Here is a 9,754-nt window from a genome sequence, read left to right as displayed (position 1 = left end):
CAGGAGCACAGCTCCTGAACCTTTCTGATGGTTCCCCCTCCTCCTCCCCATCTTGTCCATTGAATAGTATGCGCAGCTGCATAAGAAAAGCTCCACCACCTCTTTTCCTACAAAACGACCCCTGCTCGAGACACCGCAGAAAAATAATCTGGATGGAATCATAACTTCAAATGCACCAAGGATTGGGTTTTTTGCTGTGTTTTATCAATGCACTTTATTAGCGCAGGGAAGCGCATGTGAATGAACTGAAGCTTCTGCAAACCAAGCATGCAAAGAACAAAAGCAAACAAAAGAGGGACAACTCAGCATGCACATAACAAAAACAAACAAACAAACAAAAAAGGACAAAGGGAAAATGCCACATGGATCATTCCCAGTTCAGAACTGTGAAATTCCAGTGAATGAATATATGCAAATATGCAGCCTCTACCTCAATCCAGGGTTAACTTAATAAAGTGCATTCCTTATTTGCCCCTCCACACACTTTCAAGAGATTTCAATGATGATAGCGACCTTTACTGTTGCAAGTATTTCAATTAGTCATCATTACTATGTGGCGAATCCAAGCTCAAGGCTTCCTTAGATTATGGCATGATATAATAGTTTGATAAATAAGAGGGGGGGGGGGGGAAGCTAGGTCTGTCATCTCCTTTCCCTTCTCATTGATGGCTCTTGATGTTCTCCCTAGAACACAGTAGGGCTAAAGCCCAGCTTGTTTAGCTCGGGGCAAAACACACACCCTACATGAGCAGAGAACTAATCTAATTTTTTCAATGAAACTTCGTGCCAGTCAAGTTCTTGTGTAGCTGTACTTTGGGGACATCAAAAATGTGCAGCTACTGAAAACCTGAGTGGAGACAGGCAAGTTTAGCCTGTGTGAGATTCTAAAAGGGAACCGGTTTAAGGAAGATTGTACGCAGATTGCTTTCGAAACAGCAAAGGGACTTTCCTTCCTTCCTTTGAAAATTCTCAGTCCACCGACAGCAAACAAAATAACTCCCCCCCCACACACACACTGGTTAAGCTTTTTATAGATATTGATGTTTCCCTTTCCCCCCTCGTTTAACTAATTCAAGTAGGTCCTTCATTTATGTTATAAACAGGGCTGACAACTGATTAAAATGCTTTGTAGTTAACAAATGATTGGATTTCGAATGATGAATTGGTGAAAGGTAAACAAATGTGCATATTCCTGAAACTTCAGTATAGGAAGGTCATTGTTCGCTATTGCAGTAGCATACTCAAATTGAAATTTTCAACCTATTGCCCCGAACCAGCTAAAGACATGACCAGTAGCAAAACAAGCTTCTGTTCTAATGTCCCTGGCTGGCTGGGGAAACCCAGTGATTGGTCCAATCATGCAAAATATGGACATTGTCTTTGTTCAGACAACATGATGCTGCATGTATCTGATGGATCTACATGCAGTTGCTGGTTTCATGGATGTGACATTTTAAATGAGCTTCTCTACTCTTGAGTGTTGGTTGCCCTACTCTATTGAAAGTGGCTTTCCAAATTTGAGGCAGCGGTCTTGGCCTCAATGCCCAAGATGTTTTTGCTGGCAATGCTGAAAACTGAACTTGTGGCCTTTGGTATGCAAAATATGTGCTTTGCCCCCAAACCACTGGTATTCAGAGTATTGTTATATTGTTGGGCTTGGTTCCCCTTGCCCTCAAGCCTCTGCCTAATTTTGAACATATGAACATATGAAGCTGCCTTCTACTGAATCAGACCCTTGGTCCATCAAAGTCAGTATTGTCTTCTCAGACTGGCAGCGGCTCTCCAGGGTCTCAAGCTGAGGTTTTTCACACCTCTTTGCCTGGACCCTTTTTGGGAGATGCCAGGGATTGAACCTGGGACCTTCTGCTTCCCAAGCAGATGCTCTACCACTGAGCCACCATCCCTCCCCTATGTTCTGTGAGAATAAAATGGCAGCAGGGAGCACCATGTGTGCTACACCATGTTCCTTGGGTGAAGGGCGCAATAAAAATTTAGCAAATAGAGACCCTTCACCACTGATATTAGCAATTAACAATTACATATGGCTTTCTTCTGTTACTCAGTTGCCACTTTAGTATAGTTATTGGCAGGGCTTTTTTTTAAAAACTGGAACGCAGTTCTGGCTGGCTTGGTGTCAAGGGGTGTGGCCCAATATGCAAATGAATTCCTGCTGGGCCTTTTCTACAAAACAAACCCTGGTTATTGGGTTGGTCAGGGGAAGACTGGGAAGGGAAAAGTGACCCATAAGGTGCCTGCCCTCAGCACACCCCACATTACCCCCCTCCCCAGGAGACACATGGAGAGAAACAGTGTGCTCATGGGGCTTGGTCAGATCACTCCTTTTCTATTCCTGGACTTAGTCAGGCTGCACACCTCAGTCCCTAACCCACATGGGACTCAGTCTGCCAACTTGTGCCACTGGCAGCTCCTGTCTGCTTCATATGGGGCAAGGTCTTCCCCTTGCTCGGGTGGCCCTGGTGAAGGGGCCAGCACCCCAGTCCATCAATTCACCAGGAATTTGTCCAGTGATCTCAATGGCCAATCCAGAGGATGACCATGTACATTTTTACTCAGCCTAGCAGCTCCTGTGATATTTAGATGGGCCTCCTACTCTTCCTCTCTATCCTGCTTCACACCTCAAGAGTAGGATAGAGAAGAAGAAGAAGAGCTGGCTTTTATACCCTGCATTTCTCTATCTTAAGGAGTCTCAAAACCACTTACAATCTCCTTCCCTTTCTCTCCCCACAACAGGCACCTTGTGAAGTAGGTGTGCCTGAGAGAGTTCTGAGAGAACTATGACTGACCGAAAGTCACCCAGCAGGCTTCATGTGGGGGAGCAGAGAGATTAAACCTGATTTTCCAGGTTAGAATCCACCACTCTTAATCGCTATATCACTTGAACAAAGTTTGAGTTCAGCGGCACCTTTGAGGCCAACAAAGTTTTGTTCAAGGTATAAGCTTTTGTGTGCATGCACATGTCTTCAGATACACTAAAATAGAAGTTACCACACCACACAGCACTTGTTAACAAACATAAACAAGTGCACCAATGAGTACAATAAAACAGAAATGATGTTCTTGACATAGCAACATGAGAAAAGACTCTTAGTTTAGTAGTCTGAACATTGGACCAAGAGAAGGGTCAAATCCACCATTCCGTGATGACTCTCGCTGTGTCACCTTAGGGCACTCATCTTCTCTTAGTCCAAACTACCTCTCAGAGTTGTTCTGAGGCTACAAAATGGAGGAGAGAAGACTCCTGCATGTTTGGAGGGGTCCAATTGTAATTAGATAGAAAACAGAAGCAGAATTCCAATTGCATACCCTTAACGAGGGGTTGCTTTTTTTCCAAGGGGGGCCTGCATGCTATGATGAAATCTCAAGGCTACACTAAAGTTAATAGGAAAGTCAGGCTAGCTGGGTGTTTAAAAACTTAGGCCCCCCTAAAAATTAAAATAAACTTGCCAGAAGGGAAAAGAAACCCAGCAAAGAAGGTGCTGAGGCATCAAATCTCCTCTTCCCAGGAAAGAGTTAAGCGAGAGAAATAAAACCAGATATGTGTAGCCTCCAGACGTCCATTAAAGTGCAGAATGCTGTTTTCTATCACAGATTATATGCCAGATGTTCAAACTATCTCTAATCATTGCAGATGTAATGGAGTAGAATGTTGCAGTTTGTGCGTTTACTGGCATTAATTCTGTATCCTGCACAAGGGAAAAAAGATTTTAAATATATAATTATATCTCATTAATACTCAGGTTTTATTTCCTTTCAATGGAACAGGACTTATTAAAGCAACCATTTACCGTGTGTGTGTGTGTGTTTTTTTTTTTCCAGCAGGTCCCCCATATAATTCAGGGTGCTTTTTCACATGGTTAAAAACACGTACCAAACAACCTATATGGAGGGAAAGCAGTATAGTATATAATTCCAGCTATATAAAAAGCCACTTTTTAATATACACGAGATGTTTTTACAATGCAAATTGATATGGAACAAAATAAAAATATCTAGAATTCTTTTTTTAAAACACACTCTACAGCTTTTACTGTGTGGTATCTCAAGGGGTTTTTTGCTTTCATTTGCAATGTCGAAAATAGCTTGGATTTCGTTTCTCTTGCCACTGAGGCAAAACAAATACATAAAGTTATCTAGAGAGGAATAGCTGGATTTCTATAAGCAGGACAATGAAGGGCCCTTTACTCATGAAGAGAACAATATTAAGCAGGGCTACTTAGTTCTATTAAAAAGGGCTTACTCCCAGGAATGTGTGTCCCCCCCCTCTTCTAGGCTTTTTTTTGTAGCAGGAGCTCCTTTGCATATTAGGCCACACCTCCTTGATGTAGCCAATCCTCCAAGAACTTACAGTTGGCTCTGTAAGAAGAGCCCTGTAAGCTCTTGGAGGATTGGCTACATCAAGGAAGTGTGGCCTAATATGCAAAGCAGCTTCTGCTACAAAAAAGAGCCCTGTCCCCCACACACATTGTACTCAAAGTCTTTCATTTACAACATCAACTGGGGCAGCAGTAATCTGCCCTTTTGGAGGCTTGGACTTCTTGAGTGGCATAAGTTCAGGCATTTTGTTTTGGCATCTGTTGCTACTATCAGTCTAGCTTACCCCTTACCAGGATTTTTTCTGTAGAAAAAGCCCAGCAGGAACTCATTTGCATGGTAGGCCACACCCCCTAATGTCACCATTATTCCACACAGGGCTTTGTCATAGAAAACGCCAAGCTGGAACTTATTTGCATATTAGGCCACACCCATGATGCCAAGCCAGCTGGAAACCTACACCGCTGAGGAACTACAATCATTACGATCATTATAGGATCACTGTCAGAAGAAAGAAAGATCCCGCCTATACTGAAATTGAACAGCACATAAAAATGTATTTTTAATTGTTATTTTATCATTTTAAATTGTAATTGTAAATGTTTTTGAATTGACTGTCAGCCGCCCTGATTCCACTGGCAGAGAGGGTGGAATAGAAGACTAAAGTAATAAATAAATAAACTGCGTTCCTGTGCATTCCTGCTCAAAAAAAGCCCTACTCACAGGATTGTTGCAAGGATAAAATGGAGGAGCAGAGAGCCATATACAGCACCCAGAATCTCTTAATGGAAGGATGGATTTTTTTTTTAAAGAAGGGGTGGAATTCTAGCCAGGGGCGGCACTAGGGTGAACAGCACCCTAGGCAGGCGGCCCCCCGGCACCTCTCAGGCATTCCACCCCCCCGCGCTGCATCGCACCCACCCTGGCGCAGCGTCCCACCCGTCCACCCCACCCCTCTCTGTGCTCCATTCGCCTGCCTGCTGCTGCTAAAAGTGGCAGCACTCCGCTCACTCCCTTCCCCCTGCTCGCTGCAGCTAAAAGGAAGCCCTGCTGGCTTCACAGCCCGTGCCTGTGCATTTTGTTAAGAGACAAAACATGCAGGCACGAGCTGCGAAGCTGGCAGAGCTTCCTTTTGGCCACGGCGAGCAGAGGGAAGGGAGCGAGCGGAGTGCCGCCGATTTTAGCGGCAGTGGGCAGGTGAGCAGAGTGCTGTGGGGATGGTGCTGGGGGGCGGTGGGCGGGGGCAGCAGGCTGGAGGGGGCTAGTGGCGGCAGTTGCGGAGGGGAGGGAGGCAAGCTAAGCGCTTGCCTGGGGCACTGGAGGGAGGGAGGCGAGCGCCCAATTTGCCGCCCCCGCCTCTCAGCGCCCTAGGCAACCACCTAGTTTGCCTAGTGGGCAAGCCGGTTCTGATTCTAGCAGGAGTTCCTTTGCATATTAGGCTACATACCCCTGATGTAGCCAATCCTCCAAGAGCTTACAAAAAAGAGCCTTGTAAACTCTTGGAGTGGCTACATCAGGGGTGTGTAGCCTAATATGCAAAGGAATTCCTGCTAGAATTCCACCCCTGAAAAAAAGGTAATAAAAATATAATGTGGAAGAGCCTCTCAATTTGGACTTGGAACATAGAAAGCTGCCTTATACTAAATCAGACCCTTGGTCCATCCAAGTCAGCAGGGATTTTTTTTGTAGAAAAAGCCCAGCAAGAACTCATTTGCATGTAAGGCTACACTCCCTGACACCAAGCCAGCTCAAACTGTGTTCCTGTGCATTCCTGCTCAAAAAAAGCCCTGCAATGAGTATTGTATACCCCGCCTGGCAACAGCTCTCCAGGGTCTTATGCAGAGGTCTTTCACATCCTAGTGACAGAACATGGACCTTCTACTTGCTGAGTAGATGCTCTACCACTGAGCCATGGCTCCTCACTTAGAACCATGGCAGTCCTTTTAAGAACCTCAGTGGGGGGGGGGGGTGATGGTGCTATAACCCTCATTTTAATAAACCTTAATTCAATATCACCTGCCTTACCTATGGGCCAGTTCGTATGGCATCACTGATCAAGGTAAGCACTGTCACAGAGAATTGCATAGTTCAAGGAAAACCTTCTCCAGCAGGGCCAACAACCTCTATAGTAGTACTGGCTGGATATTCAGAATTAAGCTCATTTGCAAATGCAAAAAAAATAAAAATAAAAATAGTGTGCTGGAGAACTTAGCAAATCAACAGAAAATAATTAATAGAATTCTGACTACAAGGCATTCAAAACAACTCATTTAAAGACCAAAAATGGGGAGGATGGAGGTCTGCTTTATCACCATCAGGGATACAGTGGGGTTACCTTAACTCTCCATTGGGCTTCTCAGGGCTTTTTTTGTAGTAGGGAGTCCTTTGCATATTAAGCCAGACCCCCTGATGTAGCCAATTCTCCAAGAACTTACAGTGTTTTTAGTACAGGGCCTACTGTAAGTTCCAGGAGGACTGGCTACATCAGGGGGGTATGGCCTAATATGCAAAGGAGTTCCTGCTACAAAAAAAAAAGCCCTGAGAAGCCCAATGGAGAGTTAAGGAAGCCCCATTAGGGTTGCCAAGTCCAATTTAAGAAATATCTGGGGACTTTGGGGGTGGAGCCAGGAGACTTTGGGGGTGGAGCCAGGAGACATTAGGGGTGGAGCCAAGATCAAGGGTGTGACAAGCATAATTGAACTCCAAAGGGAGTTCTGGCCATCACATTTAAAGGGACGGCACACCTTTTCAATGCCTTCCTTCCATAGGAAATAATGAAGGATAGGGGCACCTTCTTTTGGGATTCATAGAATTGGACCCCCTGGTCCAATCATTTTGAAACTTGGGGGATATTTTGGGGAGAGGCACTAGATGCTGTACTGAAAATTTGGTGCCTCTACCTCAAAAAACAGCCCCCTCCCAAGCCCCAGATACCCGTGGATCAATTCTCCATTATTTTCTATGGGACTAAATCTCCATAGGGAATAATAGAGTTCCCAGCAGACCTTTCCCTCCCCTCCCCCCGCTTTCTGATGACCCTGAAGCAGGGGGGGGGCTCCAAACCGGGGGATTCCCTGTCCCTACCTGGGGATTGGCAACCCTAAGCCCCATAGTATCCCTCTTTTTGGTCTTTAAATGAGTTGTTTTGAATGCCTTGTTGTAGTTAGAATTCTATTAATCATTTTCTGTTGATTTGCTATTCTCCAACACACTTTTTTTTTTTGCTACAAAAAAACCCCTGGTTCCCTTCTGAAAGGTGGTGAAATCCATCATCTGAGGCCCAAGACCATTTCCTTCAACCACAAATGTAAAATGGTTCCTTTTTGGGCTACATCTGCTGGAGATATTTTGATTTTTCTCAGAATCAAATAATACATGTTAATGCATCAATAAAGAAAGTGGTGTCTATCTAATGTACATTGTTGTGAGTCCTTTTGGAGAGAGCCACTATGGTGTAGTGGTTAAGAGTGGCAAACTCGATGGCCTTGGGTCAGCCATAGCTCTGGTAGGAGTTTTCCTTGAAAGGGCAGCTGCTGCAAGAACTCTCTCAGCCCCACCCACCTCACAGGATGTCTGTTGTGGTGGGGAGGGGAAAGGATATTATGACTGCTCTGAGACTCTGAGATTCAGAGTATAGGGCGGGATATAAATCTAATATCTTCTTCTTCTAATCTGGAGAAGTGGGTTCAGTTCTGCACTCCTCCACATGAAGCCAGGTGGGCAACCTTGGGTTGGTCACAGTTCTCTCAGACCCCAAAATGAATCTAGCTTGCCAGCTAAAAAGAACTATTGCTTCAGGCAGCCAGACAATCTTCAGTTCTCCTGGTTATACCACACACAACACCATACAATAATTAGTAATTATTATTTAGTCCTCTTGGATGGTACAAGAACCTTTTCTTTTTTGTATGCTGTCTGGTTGACCGTCACCATTAAATACTTTTGTGGAATTCATATCACACATGTGTTAAATCTCTACATTAGCTTCAGACAGTCCCTTAGGAAAGCAACATTTGTTTCTATTATTTTTTAGTTGGGGATGGGTTCAGTGCACCAGTCACTGATCACATGGTATGTGAATTCCATCAAAATGAATGGAGAGAATGATGCTGACCCTGTTGTGACTCACACTATTGAGTGAATAAGCTGTCTCTCCCTCTGCTCATGAAATGACTTCAGTAACTCCGAACAATAGATCAGTTTAACACCAGTGGGCATAAGGTGTCACTGTTTTACTAGGAATATAACATTATCACTGGATTAGTCTGATGGCCCCACTCGTATGTGTGTTTCAGGGAATGTGGGAAAGCTGCCACAAAATGGCAGGAGATTAACATCTTTGCAATCTGCAAATAGTCGACCATAAGAGTTCAGACCAAGGATGAACTATTTTCTCCTTTTCTGTAATTTAGTATTCTGGATTATTTCCCCCCCTCTGTGCAGGTTTCCATTTTTCTTTACTCCTGAGTTAACTTGATAATTATTTCCAGTATTGGAACATCTACTGTTTTGCTGTTATCTTAGTTCCTTCTATTATTTCGCTTGATTATCACTTCACATTACTAAGCCATACCTGCAAATTAAGGTACTGTCTGGAATGTGATTATTTGTGGGACAGCATCATGATTCTGTTTGTGTGTGTGTGTGTGTGGGGGGGGGAGGTTATTAGCACTGTTAAAAGAAATTCACTTTGGGCTGCTAACAGACCAGCAATTTGGGCAGTCTCAGAGACGCCTCAGAAATCAACCCCAAAAATCCTTTGAAATGGCAACAACTGCCGCCCATCATTGTCTGGTATGCACCACATCCTCCAACCTCCAGAGAGCAGCTCAAAAAGCTACCACTTTGGTAGTGGTAGCAAATTTTTAAGCCATACGCCATTTGTCTCCTCACCGACGGGAAGCAGAAGGGCGCAAGTGAGGGGCTTTGGCATGTGAAACTCCCAAGCCATCCCAAGCCGCTTCCGGCTTTTGTCCCCTTAAAAACTGCCCAGAGCACTTGAGCGCTTAACTTGTGTGTGTGTATGGGGTGGGGTGGGGGAGAGCGGTCCAGCTGCTGTGGCACCCTGCTGTCTGATCATGCTAAGCCACCTCCCTGACAGGATAGGGCCACCTCACAGTGGAGCATGCGGAGGCTTCAGGACGGCTCTTTTTGAGCTGGTCCAATTTGGGATGCCTCCCAACTACCCCAAAATGCCTGCCTGTTAGCAGCCTTACTCCCTTTTTATTCAGTTTCTCCATGAAATCTAACAATCTATTTCTTGTTCTCTTTTGAGGTATCTGGATTCTGTTTCAAATAAAATCCTTTTTGATCAAAATAGAAAACTGAAGAGAGGAGGGACAAGAAGGGAGGTTCTTCAGAATTGTAGAATTCCACTCTGCCAATCCTCAAAGGCAGGCAGTGGCTTCTCAAGCTATCTCTT

This window comes from Heteronotia binoei, chromosome 14 (assembly GCF_032191835.1).
Source record: "Heteronotia binoei isolate CCM8104 ecotype False Entrance Well chromosome 14, APGP_CSIRO_Hbin_v1, whole genome shotgun sequence".
Classification (NCBI taxonomy): domain Eukaryota; kingdom Metazoa; phylum Chordata; class Lepidosauria; order Squamata; family Gekkonidae; genus Heteronotia; species Heteronotia binoei.
This window is presented reverse-complemented; position numbering follows the sequence as displayed.